The sequence below is a fragment of the Eubalaena glacialis genome, chromosome 2 (assembly GCF_028564815.1).
Source record: "Eubalaena glacialis isolate mEubGla1 chromosome 2, mEubGla1.1.hap2.+ XY, whole genome shotgun sequence".
Classification (NCBI taxonomy): Eukaryota; Metazoa; Chordata; class Mammalia; order Artiodactyla; family Balaenidae; genus Eubalaena; species Eubalaena glacialis.
In genome coordinates this window covers 103,149,762-103,169,537 of record NC_083717.1, presented here as the reverse complement: position 1 = coordinate 103,169,537, position 19,776 = coordinate 103,149,762, and the positions used below count along the sequence as shown (strand labels likewise).

Here is a 19,776-nt window from a genome sequence, read left to right as displayed (position 1 = left end):
AAATGCTCTATGCCCTTGAGCAATGCCTGTTTGAGAGGGCCTTACCAACTCTCCTTTCACAGAGTCTTACATCCCAGGAAAAGGGAAACAGAACTTAAGAGCTGTGAGCAGAAATGTACCCACTTTCAGCTCTTACCTGGCTTTGTTGTCAGCATATTTAAATGAACATTTATAGCTGGTCCTCTATCTCCTTGACCAGGCCCCTCAGTAATCTCCCTGCTTTCTCCATCAATCAAAGGGAATTAGAACATTTGCCCTAGAGACAGGGAGTGCAAAGAAATTCATTCAAGCCTTTGCAAGTAAGGTGTGACTCCAGTGGAGTTTGATGCTAATGCCTAGCAGTGGTTTGCCAAATGGAGGTGTCAAGCTGTGCAAAGATGAAAAGAGATAGGCCCTAGGAGATCTGTGAAGAGAGTGAGAAAACACAGAAGTTGAGATTCTTCTATTTTTACCTGGCAGTCAGGTGGCTCATCCTGGGGCAAGCTCCCAGGCAGGTGGACGTCCAGGTCTCTCTCCAGGAATCCCATTTGTAGCTTCCTGGTATCATTATCTATTAGAGAGGCAAATATTGAGGGTGCCTTGTTGAGAAGACCTGCTGTGGGATTAACTTTGCATGGGGAGTCACAAAAGGGAGAGAGCTGTTTTGACATTTTCTCTCTGAATTTGTGCTTGGCTTCTTCCACAAATTTCAAGGCAAGTTTGCCATCAGTATTTTCCTAATTTCTCCTTTCTTCTCCCTGTCCGGTACTGCCCATGTCACCTGGAACTCCCATGCTGGCTTGGCTGCCCAGGAACTCTTTACGCATTGTCCCCTCATTTGTCATTCACACATGTGTTGAATACTCAATGGAATCCAAGCTTTGTGGCCAATCACTAGATATATGGAGCTGAACAAGAAGCAACCCATGCCATTTGGGAGCTCAGAGTCTTGTGTAGAGACAAACATAGAGGAAAAAAAGTGTGCCAGGCTGTAAATTGAAGAATAAAGGTATAGGTATGCTGTGGGCACCACATGGAAGGGGAACCAAAGTTTGAGAGTTAAAGCTTAGGGTTGGGAGGTGTATAGAGTCCAGGTGGGTCTTTTCAAATGAGATGACATTTCCATCAGGGAAGGAACAGACCCAGGGAACAGCATGAGCAAAGGTCTAGGGTTAGGACAGTGTAGAAGGCACTCCGGGAAGACAGAAGGCAGCCAAGAAGGTTAAAGTGCAGGATAAATGAGACTGGGAGGGGGCAGAGTGGCCAGGAGAAAGCTGAGCTGGGAGGTTTGAGTGTTCTTAAGGCCATATTAAAAAGTATGGTCTCTCTAGACAGTGGCGGGTCTCTGAATACTTTAAAGCAGGAGAATGTTGTTTTTAAGAAAGAGCACTATGATAGCAGGCTGGAAAATAGCAGGAGTGAGAAATGAATAGTAGGAGGAGAAATCTGGTTACATGGTTAGTTCAATAGATTGGGCATGGGATGATGAGAATCTGAAGTAGGGAAGTGGCAGTGAAGAGAAGAGAGTAAAGGGGCTGCTTGGAGAGATGGTTCAGGAAGAATTAACAGGATTGGTTGATCATGAAATAAGAGTGCCGAGAGAGATTGGAATGCAAGATAACTCTGAGTTTTCTGACTTGGGCAGTGGCTAGAGTGATACGTCCACGGACTGAGAAAGGTTTGGTAGAAATGCACACGGGAACTGATGAGCTCAGATGGGGACCTGTGTAGGTGCCTGTAAGATGGCCAGATGCGTTGAAGTCCAAAGCTTAGGAGAGGGCCAGGCCTGCAGACATCAGTTAGAGAGTCATGAGTACGTTGTTGAGAGATGCGTGAAGGAAACAGAGAAAATCAACCACAGAGGGCCTTTAAGTCTTACTTTGGGTAATACCTTATATTTCAAAACGACTTCCATCTCTCTTATGAATTAAAACTTTCAATCACTTTCAGTCCTTCCATGCCATGATCTCAACATACTCTTAAGAAGAAAGCAGATGTCTATGTTATTTTTAACTAAAGGGTAAATGATGGATTGCTAGCTTGTTGACGAGAACTTGCCTTTGAGGTCAAATCTAAAATCCTGTGGATAGGGTGAAGAAAGGTGCAGAAAGGAAAACAATGTGCATGTTACCGGAACTGACGTCACCACCCTGGGAGGCAGATGGAACTGATACTATTAGCTTTGTTACATAGATGAGTAATCTGAGATTTAATAAGTTAATGACTTAATCTAAGGTTTCACATAATTTAATCGCTTGACTGAGTTGATATATGACTGAGCTGGGATTTGGACACTATTTTCCCAAATCCTACTCTAGTGGTTTTCTCCCTTATACTAGTTTGCTTTTCAAAGGCAATAGGTAGAAAGGCCAGTATTTTTTTTTTTAAGTTGGGGTATAGTTGCTTTACAATGTTGTGTTAGTTTCTGCTGTACAACGAAGTGAATCAGCTATATGTACACATATATCCCCTCCCTCTTGGACCTCCCTCTCACCCACCCTGTCATTCCCACCCATGTAGGTCGCTGTTGGGAATTAAGAAGCATCTTTCTTCCTTAGTGTGAAGGAAGAAGAAGGAGGGCAGTGGAAAGTTTATGATGGCAAAAATGCCCAAGAAGCCACATTTTGGTAGTATTTCTCCAGATCTGCTTTCCCATAGGATTTCAAAGGTAGATGCTTATTTGTCCAAAGGCATGCATTTCTATTGTTGGCTTGAGTGGGACCCCTCAGGTCACAACACCCAGGTGCCCATTTTGTAGCTTTCTCTCTAAAATCTGCCCTTTCAATTCGCAAATGAACTGTAATATATCTATGCATATTTTCAACCCAAATCACTCAGCTATCAATGCTGAAACGAAAGACTAGCACTTTTAGAGTTATGTGTGTTGTCAATATTTCATAGCTTTCAATCCCAGAGTAAAGAGCGTAATCTTAATAGTTTTTCATCCTAATGCCCTGCTATTTACCCAACATGATTGGAAAAAGAGAAAGAGAAAGACCTTGACCTTTTGCAGACTTTTAAAGTGCATTTTATAGTCTGCATAACAAAGCAGTGGCTGTTTAGGCTATATTTTGCCCTGTAACTGATGTTAGAGGTAGCTTCACCAGAGACTTGTAATGGGATTTTTATTTGATTTACATTTTTACATTTACAATGCAATTTTCTCTGGCATGTTATTTTTCTTGTAAGTTGCACTAAAACATGATGTAAATAAGTAGATTACATTGCTAAATAAAGAACAGAAAAAGCATAATTTAAAAAACTAGAATCAGAAAAATTAATTTTTTTAAAGATTGCATCAATCTACACACTTGATTATGTTCAGGAACTAGAAAAGTTAAAAAGATAAAATACTAAGAATTCTGAAATGGCTTTATAAACTGGCAAGACACAATTACAGAAAGTGTACACCAGTTTCACCACAATTTCATTGGCGTTTGTACAGTCAACAGATTAATATCTGTTAATACTAAGTTAAAAACACTGAGCTGAGTATTTGGGATAAGGTAGTCAGTCACACAAAATAGTTTTATCTCTCATAGAACTTTTAACCTAACAGAGCAGAAAGAAAGAGAGAGAGAGAGAGAGAGAGAGAGAGAGAGAAAGGACATACATGTGTATATACATGCTTATATTTATACAGGTACATACATATATACATGTATATACATAGTTATACCTATATTCTACTAATTTAGCATTTTAATGGGGAGATTACGTCATTGCAATTTTAACTGACATTTCTTTTCTAGCAAGCTTGAATAATCTTCTATGATTTTTGCCAGTTATATTTCTTCTTTAAAAATTGGCTATTCATATGTGTTACTTAGTTTTGGCTTAGCGATTTTCTTATTAATTTGAATGATGTATTTATATAATCATGTCATATTTACTGAAAGTGCTTCACAGCTTCATATACATATATATGAAACTTCTATCTATATGAACATAAAGAAGTTATTATATAATCAACCGAATCAATCTTGTTTTTTCTGATCTGTGTTCTTATTTCTGAACTTAGAAAGTCTCACCCAGCACCCCTACTTCTCCTCCTTCCACCAATCTGAGTCCAATAGGGAAGAAGCAAGGAAATAATACCACGTGTTGAGACCACTACTTCTCTATAGACTGATTCATTTGTATGTGCTATTTAATATGTATTATTTCATAAACAATAAAAATGGGATAATAATATACCTACTATCTTATAACCTGGGATTTTTTTTACCTTTCTTGAAATAACACATTTTTCCATGTCAGTAACTACTTATCTAATTGTGTTTTTGAGTATATATATAAATATATATAATTTATATACCCTCCAGTTAATGAATATTTAGATTTGTTTCAAATTAAAATTAAGATTGCTATGTTAAGATTCAAATTAAAATTGTCTTTGCATATATTTTTCCTCAGATTCTCCCCTTAAGATATATTTTTATAAATAGAATCTTATAAATAAAAATGTATTAAAAATTTTTCAAAAAATATTTTTAGTTCTCTTTATATATGTTGCCAAAATGCTCTCCAAAAAGGTTATGTGTCTGGTAAGAGACGAGGGTCTAACAACATACAAAACTGGGAGAGTATGAGGTCATGGACTCTGAGATGGAGCAAGTTGGCAGGTGGTGGATGAAGGTGAGTCAGGTGACAGCCATGGAGTTCAAGAGACCCAGGCAAAGCCAGGAATGGGCCAGCTAGATGTATATTGAATTCACCCAGGAGGATTCAATTATTCACTCATTTGTTTCTTTGTTAAACAAATATAGGAGGGCTTACCAATGAGCTGGGTACTGTTTTAAAGAAACATAACAGACAAAAATTACTGTCTTCATGGAGCTTATTTATATTCTAATGGTGGAAATAGACAATAAGCAAATAAACAAGGTAAAAGTTGTACTATGTCAGATGGAAGAAGAGCTTTGAATAAACATAAAGCAGTGCTTATTGGGAGGCTTATATTTTAAAAAGGATGTCATGGAAGGCCTCACTGAGAAGATGAAAATTAACTGACAGCCATGTGGAAATCTGGGTGGAGAGTGATTCAGGAAAAGGGAATAGCGTAAGCAAAGGCCCTGAGGCAGTTATTCCAGTGTATTGGGAAATAAGCAAGATGATCCCTCAAAGGAGAGTTTGGTGCCAGTGAAGGAGGTTGAGAGACCTGGAGGAGGATAGAAAGTAATACAGAGTGGTGAGGCCAGACAGAAGGAGCTTCAAAGGAAGGTCCTTCCATTTTACCTATGAATGGAAAAGCAGTGGTTTGAAAGCAGCAAACACAAAGTGAGAGAATGCTAGTTATTCCCTCTCCATCCTGAAGTACACAGGGTGTAGAAAAAGAGCTACAAATATATTGATATATTCAGAGGAGAGGCAGATTTAAGTTAGGGTGTCTAACTTAAATCTAAAAAGGAGTCTAAAATCTTAAAAAGGAGTCTTCTGTGACAACACTGAGAGTGAATCTCTGAAAAAAAAACAATAGGAAAGGCCATTACTGAAGTCACAAAGTGACTTGCTTGCTGATGGTGGGAAAAATGCAGTGGAGGAGGGTTAAGAACAATCAGGGAATAATAGTTTGAAAGTTATGATGCGATGGTGGGAGAGGGAAAATGAAAACTGAAGAGGAACTGGCCAGTGAGCTAACTAGTTAAGTAGGATGAAAACCTACCTCAGTGGTTTCCAAGAACAAAGGAAGCCAAGAGGCGGGGGAAAAAGCACTTTAAGAAAGAGTAATCAACTATGGCAAATGAAGTTGAGAGGTTGAGTAATTCACTGCTGAGAACTGACCATTGGATTTGGCAAGATGTAAGTTGTTAGTGATATTGACAGAGTAGTTTTTTCGTGGTATGTTGGGATTGAAAGTCTGAAGAGGTAAGAGGAGGTAAGGACAAGTTGACAGAGAGAGCAAATTTCTTGGGGTGTTTGGCTTTTTTTAAAAAAATTTTTGGCTGCGTTGGGTCTTCATTGCTGCGTGCAGGCTTTCTCTAGCTGCGGCGAGTGGGGGCTACTCTTCATTGAGGTGTGTGGGCTTCTCATTTCAGTGGCTTCTCTTGTTGCTGAGCACGGGCTCTAGGCACGTGGGCTTCAGTAGTTGTGGCATGTGGGCTCAGTAGTTGTGGCACACAGGCTTAGTTGCTCTGTGGCATGTGGGATCTTCCCAGACCAGGGATCGAATCCGTGTCCCCTGCATTGGCAGGCAGATTCTTAACCACTGTGCCACCAGGGAAGTCCTGGGGTGCTTGGCTTTAATGGAGGGCATTTCTAATAATCAGGTGAGAGATGGAGAAAGACAAGCTCTAGGAAATATTTTTTAAGATGGGAGATGTTGGAGTTTGAGAGAACCCAAAAGAAAACATCCCTTTCATATCTGCCCAAATTCAGAATCTATGAAATATAGGAAACAGGCAGTCAAAGATAAGAATACTACTTTCATTACTGACAAAACTGTTAGGGTAAGTGGATTAAGTCAATTAGCCAAATGCAATTGATAATATTTTACATAGAATTAGGCAGAATTACCTGCCCAGTTCCTGGCAGCCCTGAACAACTGTAGACCTTCCCCACTGGGGTCTGCCCTTGTAAAACATAACTTTAAGGAAAGAAATAAAATGTGGGCTTTCTTTAGGCAGGTGGAGCCTAAAGAGGAAAGAGAGAAGAAGAAGCTGAGCTGAGCTCCTTTATTCACCAATCAGATCATTTCCTCATTCCCTGGAGGATAATTGAGGGGTTCTTTCCTAACAAGAGATTTCCCACCGTGTCTGCTTACTGACAGAAAAGGGGAAACTGAAGATTCAGGAAATAAGGAGAAGACCGGAGTTCTTGAGTAGGTTACAGGAGATGAGATCCAGTACAAAAACATTTGATAGGAACTAGGGAAGTTTATCCCATTTACCAGGAGAGGAGCATTTTTCTCTTCTGATTGTTCTTATTTCTCAGTGAAATAGCAAGTGAGATCATCAGTTACGAGTGAAAAGAGAACAGGTTCAAAGAGACAGAAGGTCTGAAATAATCTTCTCAAAGAGTGGGAAAGAAAATTGACTAGAGAGATGAAGATGGGCTGAGCAGTGCTGAGGGTCCACTTGAGTTTTGTGGTTGTAAATTTAGGGTGAGTCCTTGCAGTAATAGATTCTTCCTCCCCTGGCCACAGGAAAAGAGGAGGCAGAGAGCTTTATTTAACCTGGGCTGTGGTTTTGCCAGCTGACTCTTAGAGAGAAAGGGGAAAGGGTGTTTAGGTTGTATGCAAGGGAGTGATGAAGCATGGAACTTAGTCTAGTTAAAGAGAATATAAAGGATGAGAGGTACAATATAAAAGCAAAAGGGCAAGGGCAATGAACTGAAGTTCCCAGTGGGGTCAAAGAAATGTTGTGGTTAGAGTATTGGGATAAATATGCTGGAAAGCTAGGAGTGATTGTTAAAGAATAGAGCACTTGAAAATGAGATATGAAGATGTTAAAGGCAATGACAAGGTCTAGAATTTAACTCTGAGAGTAAGTGGCTGAGGTGGATTGGTTGAAGACATCATTCTAAGTAAAGAGGTCAAGGCTGTGAGAGGAGAGGTTGTGGAATGGACCATCTACATAATTGTTGAAGTCACCAAGACAATGACAGAAATAGTGACAGAGAGAAAACTATGAGCCAAGTGCTAAAAGCTTCAATGAGTCATATGACTGAAAGATCAGAGAATGATTGCAGGAAGGAAGCGTGGAAAGTAGTTTTGTCTACTTTTGGGTTTTGGGAGAAGATAGAAGAGAAAAAATATCTGGGAAAACAATGGCAAATAAGGAGGGCACCAATCATCTCTTGGGTCCACAGTACGGACACTGGGTGAGAAAAAGCAGGTAACACCTGTGAGGGCTTCAACTACTTTCCTTGACTTTTTTAGATAGATCATAAGATAAAGGGAGGAATCAGGTTTTAGATGGATCATAAGATAAAGAGATGAAGATTCAGAGGAGAGACCAGGGATGTGGAAGATGATGCCAAAAAAACAACATAAGTGACAGAAAAGCAGAGTGGAAGGATTTAGATTATTAGGGGATGCAGATCCTTACATGTGGTGATATTTCTATGTGTTCTTTGATGACCTGGGTTCTTGGACTTCTGGAAGAGATAGAGATAAATGAGGCATAATGGCATTAGTCCTGATGGTTTCTCAGGAGAAGGCAGGCCACTGATTCCATTTACAGCCTTTTTCTTGGTTATAATAGCAGAGAAGTGGGCTGTCATGGTGACAGTGCTGGTCTTACCATGGGCTTACAGAAATCTGGAAAGTTCCTTAAATCCAGCTGAGGGTAGTATTATAGTATATTGAGCTACCCACTATTCTGTCCAGAATTTTCTTTGATAGTCTGGTCTGTTTATTCTATTGCATGTAATGTAATATTATACTGCAAAATTTCCAAAAAAAAAATCCCTCTGGGTTTTTGATGTCGATTAATTCTTAAGATTGATTTGGAGCTTAGTAGAAAAGTATCAGAATCCTCTTCTTCCTTCCACTCAGAAATAAATTCTCTCCCTCCTCTGAAATTCCCACAACCCTTTACTTGAATCTCTCTGGTAACATTTTATCACAATTATTTTTGTGAATGTCTTATATCTATGACATATACAACTTGCTATCACACTACAGTGCCCCAAACTGTACCTTAAATATAGTGGTTCTTAAATAAATATATGTGGAATGTATGAATAAAAAAGCAATGAACAAGCTGGGAATCAGAAAGTCTGCATTTGAGAATCATTCTGCCTCTTGCTATGTATGTAACCTTGAGCAAGTTATTTAACTTCTCATATTTGCATCTGTAAGGTGGGAATAATAATGGTCCTATCTACCTACAGGCTGCTGAAGTAAGAAGTGTGAGAACTAGATGCAGCACTTGAAAATGCCTTGAAAATTCATTCCAAAGAAGCTATTTCAAAAATGACAATCAAAAAAATATTATCATTCATTACAAGACAATTTGATAATTTGCAGGAAGCACTCCATTGTACGTCCAACAATTATTTTTTGGCTCAGACATATCTGGAAGTAAAAAACCTGGCTAGGACTCAGATGATAATTAGGCCCTTTCATTCTGCCATCTTTAGCACAGAAGTACTGCTGAAGGTGGCAGCTGTGAGCTGACTTTCAACTCCAAACTCAACAAAAATGTTCCATTGCTTCATACCATACTGAAATCCCAACATTACTAATTTATTCCCTGGAGTTAAACATTGTCTTTATTCTTTAAGTTCTATTTCAAAGAAAATAGAGGAATAGTATAGTACAGTGGCTTGGATTTGAATCCCAGTTTTGTGACTTAGTGGCTCTATAACTTTAACAGAGTTTCCTAATATGTAAGACAGATATGACAGTATCTTCCTCCTAAAGTTATCCTGAGGACAAAATATGATAATGTTTAAGATATGTATGTGAGCATTTTGATATGGTACCTGGCCAATGTCAACTGCTCAAAAAATGTTAGGCATTTTAAAATTCATCATAAAATCTCTAATAACATACTGAGGATGATAGATGAAATAGAAAATGAAGATCTAATACAGAGAATCAACAAATCCAAAAGACTGTTCTTGGAAAAAGATTAATAAAATAACAAACCTATGCAGAAATTGATCAAGAAAAAAATAGAGCAAGAGCACACAAAAAATGCTAGAAATGAAACAGGAATATAACTGCAGATACAGCATAGGTTAAAATTTAATAAGATAATATTGTTAATACTTAATGCCAATAAATATGAAAACTTAGACAAAATAGATACATTTTCTAGAAAAAAATTATAAATTACCAAGCTTGGGAAGAAACAGAAAGTTAGACTATTCCTATAACCCTTAAAGAAATTGAATTAGTAGTTTCAAACCTTCTCATACAGGTCCAGATAATTTTATAAATGAGTTATACCAAAGTTTTAGGGAGCAGATAACACTCATCTTATTCAATCTAGAGAATAGAGAAAGAGGTAATGCACCTCCAACTCATGTTGCAAGATGAGTATAACTTTGGTGGCAGAACCAGCAAGAAGAATATGAGAAACTAAAATTGCAGGTTAATCTAATAAACATAGATTCAGTGTCCTACCTAAACCAGAACTTAGAAAACAAAGTCCATCAAAAAAATTATATGTAGGAATATGTATAAAATATATATTTATCCAAGAAATAAAATGTTAGAACATTATGAATCTACTGATAAAATTTTCACAATATTTAAAGAAGAAAAATCATATAGTCATCTTAATAGATGCAGATAAGGCAGTTGATAAAATTCAACAACCTTAGCAAAAAAAGAATTGAAGGCATTTTCCTTAACTTGTTAAAGTGTGTCTACCAAAAATACATAGCAAGCATTGTGATAATGGTGAAAAATCAGAATCATTCCATTTAAATTCAGGAATACAGTGAGGATACCCACTATTACTACTTTGATTCAACAACATACTAGAGACGTAGCTGTAAGGCAAGATAAAAGAAGATATAAATATAAGGAAAGGAAGTGTATTAGCCTGCTTGGGCTGCTATAACAACATATTATAAATTGGGTGGCTTAAACAACAGACCAAGGTTCTGGCCAATTCGGTTCCTGCTGTGGGCTTGTTTCCTGGCTTGCAAAGGGCCAGCTTCTTGCTGTGTCCTCACATGGCAAGCACAAGAGCAAACTCCTGATGTCTTCTTGTAAGGCTACTAATCCCATCATGAGGTCCCCATCCTCATAACCTAATCTAAACCTACTTACCTCTCAAAGGCCCCATCTTCAAATACCATCACGTTGGGAGTTAGGGCTTCAACATAAGAATTTGGGGGTGTGAGGGCAACAATTCCATCTGTAACAAGAAGATATCAAAACATCACAATGATTGATTTTCTGCATAGGAAACTAGAATGGATCTACAGAAAAATATTGTTAATAACTGTGATTAGCAAAATGACTGAAATGGGATCAATATACAAAAATCAGTCACATTTTTGCCACCAGGAACAAATTGGCAATAAATATTTTGAAATATAAAATTTACAATAGCAATTTAAAAACTATAAAATACTTAAGAAAAATCTTAGAAAGTATGTGTAAGTATTCATAGAGAAAATTGGAAAACTTTATTAAAAAACATTAAGGAAGATCCAAATAAATGGAGAGAAGAAAAATGGACCAACTATACAGAGTAGAGAGCCCAGTATATAAGAAAACTTTACATATACTGTATGACAAAGTGGCACCATAAATTAATGGAGAAAGAATATATAACTTAGTAGATGGTGTTGGGAAAACTGACTTACTTTAGGAAAAAAATAAATGTGGACCTCTCTATAACACTGCTTACAAAAGTGAACTAAATGAATGAATTAAAAATCTAACTGTGAGAAGCAAAGGAAACTATCCACAAAAAGAAAAGGCAGCTTATGGAAGGCAAGAAAATATTTGCAAACAACATATCTGATAAACGGTTCATAGCCAAAATAGACCAAGAACTCTCACAACACAATCTTTAAAAAACAAACAACCAAATTAAAAATGGGCAGGAGACCCGAACAGACATTTTTCTAAAAATATGTACAGATGACCAACAGACACAAGAAAAGATGCCCAACATCACTTATTATCAGGGAAATGCACATCAAAACCACAATGAGGTTATCACCCCACACCTGACAGAAAGACTGTCATCCAAAAGACAACAAATAACAAGAATTGGCCAGGATGTGGAGAAAAGGGAACACTTGTGCACTTTTGTTGGGTATGTTAATTGGTACAGCCACTGTGGAAAACAGTACAGAGGTTGCTCAAAAAATTAAAAATAGAACTAACATATGAAAAAAAATCTAACTGTGAGAGTTACATTATAAAATTCTTAAAAAGAAACACAGGAAAATAATTTTGTAACTTAGTATATTGGTTTCCTATTGGTGCTAAAAAAAAATTACCACAAACTTAGTGGCTTAAACCATACAAATTTATTGTCAGAAGTTTTAAAAATAAGCTGCCTGTAAAGTTGTGTTCCTTCTGGATGCTCTAGGGAAGAATCCCTTTTCTTACCTTTCCCAGCTTCTAGAGGCCACCTGCATTCCTTGGCCTGTGTCCCCTTCTTCCATCATCAAAGCCAGCAGCACAGCATCTTCAAATCTCTGTCTCTTTCTGACCTCTGCTTCTTTCACTCTCCTGCTTCCTGCTTTCCTTATAAGTACCCTCATGATTACATTGGGCCCTCTCAGATAATCAAGGATAATCTTCCCATCTCGAGATCCTTAACTTAATCATACCTACAAAGTCTCTTTTTCTATGTAAGGTTATATATTCATATGTTCCAGGGATTAGGGTACAGATGTCTTTGGGGGCCATTATTCTGTCTACCATACTTAGGAACAGGAAAGGACATCCTGGGAAATATTTCAAAAAGTCAAACCATAAGAAAAAAAAAAAAAGATTGATTGAATTACATCAAAATAAAGAACTTCTGAAAGTAACCGCAGAAGACACAAATAAGTGGAAAGATATTCCATGCTCATGGATTGGAAGAATTAATATTGTTAAAATGTCCATACTACCCAAAGTGATCTATAGATTCAATAAAGTCCATATCAAAATTCCGATGGCATTTTTCACAGAAATAGAACAAATAATCTTAAAATTTGTGTGAAACACAACTCAAAAGACTCCAAATAGCTACACCAATCTTGAGAAAGAAGAACAAAGCTAGAGGTTTCACACTTCCTGATTGCAAACTATATTACAAAACTATAGTAATCAAAACAGTATGGTATTCATATAAGACAGACACTAAGACCAATAGAACAGAATAAACCCACACATATATAGTCAATTAGTTTTTTACATGGGAGCCAAGAATATACAATGGAGAGAGAATAGCCTCTTTAATAAATGTTCTTCTGAAAACTGGATAGCCACATGCAAAAGAATGAAATTGGACCACTAGTTTACATCATACACAAAAATCACCTCAAAATGAATTAAAGGCTTGAACTTAAGACCTGAAATCATAAAACTCCTAAAAGAAAACATAGGAGGTAAGCTCCTGTCAAGGATTTTTTGGATTTGACATCAAATGCAAAGGCAACAAAAGCAAAAATGAACAAGTGGGACTATATCAGACTAACAACTTCTGTACAGCAAAGGAAAAAATCAACAAAATTAAAAGACAATCCATGTAATGGGAACAAATATTTTCAAATTCTGTATCTGGTGAGCTTTCAAAAGTTCAAAAATGACAGAAGTAAAACCAATTAATTGCTGAGGTAGTAATTAGTAAAAGTTTATTATGCACACACTAAAAATACAGTTTGCAAACCAGGAGCACTCAAACCAAAACATGAAATGAGGTTTGGGGGTATACTGATATAAAGCAGTTATATAGTGAAAAAGCAGTGGCTTTTATTCTTCACAGTGATTGGTCATTATATTAGAATTTTCTTAAGTGATAGGGAATTGGTTAGTGGTTACCTCATGTCAGTCTTGGGAAACAGTTTAAGTATTGCTTCTGATTTCCAGAGGCATAAGCCAGAAATGACCCAGGTCAAGTTAGTCTTGCAAAGGGAGCTAAATTAAGCTTTGCTTGTATGAGTAAACTGGTTTTGTCTACTCAGGGAATTTTCAAGGTTGGTCTCCATTTGTTTTTTATTTTTAACATGGTTAATATCTAAAATATACTAAGAATGCATACAACTCAATATATAAAAAAAGTTCAATTAAAAATTGGGCAGAGGAATTAAATAGACATTTTTCCAAAGTGGACATACAAATGGCCAACAGGTACATGAAAAGGGCTCAAGTCACTAATCATCAGGGAAATGCAAATTGAAACAACAGGAGATACCATTTCACACCTGTTAGAATAGTTATCATCAAAAAGACAACAAATAACAAGTGTTGGTGAGAATGTGGGAAAAAAGGAACCTAGTACCTGGTTGGTAGAAATGTAAATTGGTGCAGCCACTATGGAAAACAGTATGGATGGAGGTTCCTCAAAAAATTAAAAATAGAACTGTCATATGATCCAGCAATTCTACTTCTGAATATATATTTGAAAGTAGCAAAAGCATTATCTCAAAGAGATATCTTCACCCTGTGTTCATGCAGCATTATTCACAATAGCCAAAACATGAAAACAATTTAACTGTCCATTGATGGATGAATGGGTAAAGAAAATGTAATATTCTTTAATGTAATATTATTCAGCTATAATAAAGAAGAAAATCCTGCCATTTTCAAGAACACGGATGGATCTTGAGGACATTATGCTAAGTGAAATAAGTCAGACAAAGAAAGACAAATACTGAGTGGTCTCACTTATAATGTGGAATCTAGGAAAACTGAACTCATAGAAACAGAGAATAGATTGGTGGTTGCCAGAGGTGGGGGATGGGGGCTGGGAGAAAAGGGTGAAGGTGGTCAAAGGGTACACACTTCCAGTTATAAGATAAATAGGTTCTGGGAATATAATGTATCACATGGTGACTATAGTTGACAGTACTGTATTGTATATTTGGAAGTTGCTAGGAGAGTAGATTTTAAAAGTTCTCATCGTAAGAAAAAAAATTTGTAATTATGTGAGGTGATGAATGTTAACTAAGCTTGTGAGCATTTCACAATATATACATATGTTAAATCATTTTGTTGTACATCTTAAACTAATAGAATGTTTTATATCAATTATATTTCAATAAAACTAGAAAATAAATTTTTTTAAAAAAAGAACTTCTGTTCAGCAAGAGATACTGTAGAAAATGTTAATAGATATAAGATATAAAAGAAGATATTTGCAGTGTCTAAAACAGACAAGGGATTAATATCTAGAATATATAAGAATGTCTCTTAAATCAATAAGAAAAAACGCCGCAGTCCTAACAGGAAAATGTTCATCACATCATATCACAGGAAAATGACAGAAAAGGAAATCCAAAAGGCAAAAAAGCATGTCAAGAGACTCTGAAAGTCAGGAAAATAAATGTTAAATAAAGTTATATTCTCTTATACCTATAAGATTAGAGAGTTAGATAATGCAGCAGGAAGGCAAGGACTGGGAAATACACACTGCAGCCATTCTGGAGAGAAATCTGTCAAGACATAGTCATGTTAAGTGTATGCATCCTCTATGACACAGCATTTTTCTAGCCCCAAAGAAATTTACCTACACACACCTATACCAGGTTGTTCATGGAACTATTATTTGTGTGTATGTAAGAAGGGCGGGATGAGTTGAAGTTAATCTGGGTGCCCATAACTGGGGGAGTGGATAGGTAAAATAAGGTAGCTTCACATGTAAGCATACTATGCAGCCATTAGCAAGAACTATCTAGATAGGAATATAAGCACTTAAATGTATCTGAAAAACAAGACTGAGAAAAAAAGAGTAATAAATGATATTACACAATAGCATTTACAGAACTTAAAATACACACAAAAGCATATCTTACAAAAATGCAGACCGTAAGATTCACATAAAACAAATTAGAATGTTTGCCTATGATGGGGAGAATGGGGGAGGGAGGGAGGGGAGAGAGGGGAAGGGAGGAAGGAAGGGAGGAAGTGAGGAAAGGAGAGAGGAAGGGAGGGACAGAGGAATGAAGGATGTTCAAGGTTCTAAATACTGAATATTGTAAATACATCTATTCTCTCCAAACTGATTTATAAATTCAATAAAATTCTAATATAAATTCCTATAGGGTTCTAAGTGAAATTTGACAAGTTGATTCTAAAATTTATGTAGAAGAACAAAAGGTTAAGAATGGTTACTATACTCCTCAGGAAGAATAACAAGACAAGGAGACTACAAAAATCAAGACTTATTGCAAAGCTTTAAGAACATGATCTTGGCAAGTGTAGCAGAGAGACCCATGGAATATAATATAGAACCCCACATATATGGAAAGCTGATAGATGATAGGAGGATGGTATATAGACTATGCAATAAACAGTAATGTGGTGAGGCATTTGGTTATCCATTTGAAAAAAGAAAATGGATTCTTTCCCATGTCAAGTATAAAAACCAGTTACATGTATTAAAGACAAGTGTGAAAACAAAACTTGAAGATATTCTATTTAGGAGACAAAATAGAATATCTTTAAGATCTTGATGTCAGACATGATTCCTTAAAGAAGATGAAAAAGGTAACTATAACAAAATATTGGTAATTTTGACTGTGTTAAAATTTAGAACTCCTGTTTATCAAAGGGTTTCATAAAGAAAGTAAAAGGGCATTTATCACATGTAAAAACAAAGTGTTAGTATCTGGAATATAGGGTTTTTTTTAAAAAATACTATATTTCAACAAGACCAAAAAAAAAAAAAAAAAACCCCAGAAGAAAAATAGCCAAAAAGACATGAATTCAAAATAGGAAGTATGAATGACCGATAAACATATGAAGAGGTGTTCAGGCTCCTTAGTATTCAGAGAAGCCTAAATTAAAATTCTAATGATGTACCAGTTCCTACACATCAGACTGGCACATATTCTAAAGTCTGACAACACCGAATGTTGGCGAGGATGTAGGACAGCCTGAGCTTTCATATTTGGCTGGTGGGAATGTACATTTGTACAAAGCCAGAGCAATCTGGCATTAGGCAGTAAAATTGATGGTGAACCTACCCCGTGACCTTGTTCTTTTACACATATTTTGTGCCCTAGAGAAACTTTTGCTTGTGTACACCAGGAGTCAGGCAGGAGAATGTTCCCAGAAGCACTGCTCCTGTTAGCAAAATGAACCAGAAAGAGCACGGTGCCCATAGTGAGCAGAATGGGTCATATACTGGGATTTAGTCACAACGTAAAATTCCCTACAGTGCCTAGAATGAATGAACAACATTCATTCATTCATACTGCATTCAACTGCATTCACAACACATACTACATAGATTACCATGGATGAAGCTCAAAATTCAGATTGAGTGGAAAAAGCAAGTTGTAGACAACCACATTATATATCCTATTCAGGTAAATTCTGAAACCATAAATGTAATAATTCTTGTTTAGGGATACTTACATATGTAATAAAGTCCAACAAAATGAAAGAGAATTATAAACAGTAGAAAGAAAGGAGAAGAATTCAACTGGGGCCATGTCAATAGAGAACCTTTTCTATTTTTTCTTTTATTTATTAAGATACGTGCTGTGTATTTTTCTTTTTGCTATATATTATATACATATGGACACACATATATATAGACACATACATATTATATATGTATATATATCTGTTATGTTCATTCACATATTTATATTCATTATATTTATTCTTTTGTACGTAATATTTCATAGTAAAACTGCAAACAACGAAAGAAAAAAGTGAAGCTTCCAGTTAGCATATAAAAGGTTTCCAATATAAGCTATGACCTTTGATGCTCAGGCTCTATTTCTTCCCCAAGCCTAGAATTCATCCTACCCTGTGGCTTTATGCAAAAGTAATTCCATAAAGCCTGTGGCTGGGAACACACACAACTTACATAGGTCCACAGAGACACACACACACACAGACTGCAGCCACAGTTGTCCCACTTCTTTCCCCTTCTCTAGCTCCAGTGCTGAGACTGGCAAATTAGCAGCCCTCTATCATGGACGGAAGAGGGCACCGCGGGGAACAAAGCCAGCCAAAATGCTGACCATCTATATTTCCTTCTAGACCTGAAGGAGGAGAGGGCTCAGGCACTGGGAGGGGAAACTTGGCAGAGCCTACAGGGTTTTCATGCAGGAGGGAGCTATTTGAAGAGCTCTGGGGAATGCTGGTCTGTGGGAAGGGCATGCGTGGAGTTGACCTTCTGAGAGCAGTATTAGGCGTATCGAATGTACTCACCGTCCAGAGATTCCTTCTTCCCTTTGACATTGCTAAAAATGGAATCAGCTGCAAACAGTATGTGACTGTGTATGGTAATTTGGGTAAAGCTTGTCAAGTGTAACATTTAGCCAGAAACATGGTATGGTCTGGGATCCAAATAATATTTTTAAGATGACGTTAGTTCTCAAACTTCCTGCGGAACCTCCCGGGTGTAATCTGAAACCCAGCCCCCAACCAGTAGGTGGCGGGCAGGGTGAGATTTAAGAAAGAGGCAGATTACTCCAGATTGGTAGGTGGAAGGTTTAAGAAGCAAGGGAACTTACTTTAGAGTCTTGTCTTTTGTGGCCGCAAGACAAGTAGATTTCCACGCCTGCCTGCCAGAACCTTAAAAATCTATATAGAAGCCTTAACTGGGTTCAGTCAGGTACACAGTCCAGATAGTCTCATCAAAACATTATTCACTCAAGGCTGTGTCCTTGGGAAGCTTCTGGGAGCAAAGAGCAGGGAAGGCACGCGAAGGCACATTCCAAAAACAGGGGAAGGGGTGAGGAGCCTTCAAATGCCCCAGTCCAGCTTTCGGGTCAAACAAGGGGGCAGTCACGTCTTCTTGATGACCTCCCTTAACAGATGAAATGGTGTAGCTTTCCTGGCAGCCAGGAAAGACTGCAATCTCAGAAGACTACTCAACCCTTTTAAAACTTTGCTTTCTCCCCAAATACCTCTCCAAACCCTCACAGTAGCTAAGCAGCCCTTTCCAGTAGCTTGCCATGCTGGAGGGAAAAATCATCACTCACTCAGCTGTAGGCAGTCCCAGGGGACTACCTCTTACTAACAAAACCGTGTCAGGCCTGAAGCAGAGTCCCCTGATATCCGGGAGAACTGGGTAGATTTTTAGAGTGATTACAGCTTGTGAAAGCACCATGTTCTTTCTGTAACTTTTTTTGTGTGTGTGTGAATTGAGACCACACGGCAAGTTACACCGAGGCCTTTTACTAAAACATAATTTTTGACATGATTTTTCTGCCTTTGGCTCACCGTTAAGTCTACCTCTGCTAACAAACACACTGTAGATGTTTTGAATTATAGGAACTGTAAAACCAAGGAGTCCCGCACACCAGCTATAATAAATTTGTATTAATTCTAGGAACTGGGAAGCTTTTAAAGAAAGAAGAGCTCTTTGGTTTTCTCTGAGTTATTCATGTGTGTCACCGGATGTAATAAAATCATACCACAATGTGTTTTATTTTGTCACAATGAATGCTGACCTGGAGGGACACAGCATGATGTGCCTAAGTAATGGAATTAACTTGAATAGACTGTTTTTAATGCAAACCCGGTAAATGGTTAGAGTGGCCTGGATCTCAAGTTGGCTTCATGTCTTAGTCCATTCAGGCTACTATTAAAAAATACCACAAACTGGGTAGCTTAGAAACGACATAGATTTATTTCTCATAACTTCTGAAGGCTAGAAGTTCAAGATCAGGGTGCCAGCATAGTTGGGTGAGAGCCCTCTTCTGGGTTGCAGACTTCTTATTCGCCATATCCTTACATGGGGGAAGAGGGGTGAGCTAGCTCTCTGGAGCCTCTTTTGTAAGAACACTAATCCCATTCATGAGGGCTCTATTCTCATGACCTAATCACCTCGCCAAAGGTACCACCTCCTAACCCCATCACTTTGGGCATTAGGTTTTCAACATATGAACTTTGGGGGAGGGACACAAACATTCAGATCATAGCACTTGGGTTACGCCCCCAACTTCTTCGTTGCTTCCCCGGCATACATAGTACAAATTAGGGAATCCTTCAAAAGTAAAGAAAGAGAGAAAGGAAAAAAATGGAATAGAAAAAGGAAGGAAGATAAAGAAGAGAAGGAAAAAAGAGAAGGCAAAGATGAAATGAAGAAAGGAAAGTCTGAAAGAGGGAAAAAAGGAGATGAGAGACGCAGGAGAGGAGAGAAGGAAGTGAAGCATCCATTTAACACCCTGAACTGAGCAAGTTCCCGCAAGGCTCAAGGAGGC

At 37.5% G+C, this 19,776-nt stretch overlaps 1 long non-coding RNA gene across 1 annotated transcript in view; it reads right to left on the bottom strand.

Moving 5' to 3' along the window:
* Nucleotides 1–499: 499 nt before the first annotated feature.
* Nucleotides 500–19,776, bottom strand: part of LOC133085227 (uncharacterized) — a 55,206-nt gene continuing 35,929 nt past the window's right edge. The window contains exons 2-3 of the long non-coding RNA XR_009699541.1: nt 10,709–10,796; nt 500–550 (exon numbers count right to left, since the gene is read on the bottom strand). This is a non-coding gene — a long non-coding RNA (uncharacterized LOC133085227). The remainder of the gene's footprint in view (nt 551–10,708; nt 10,797–19,776) is intronic.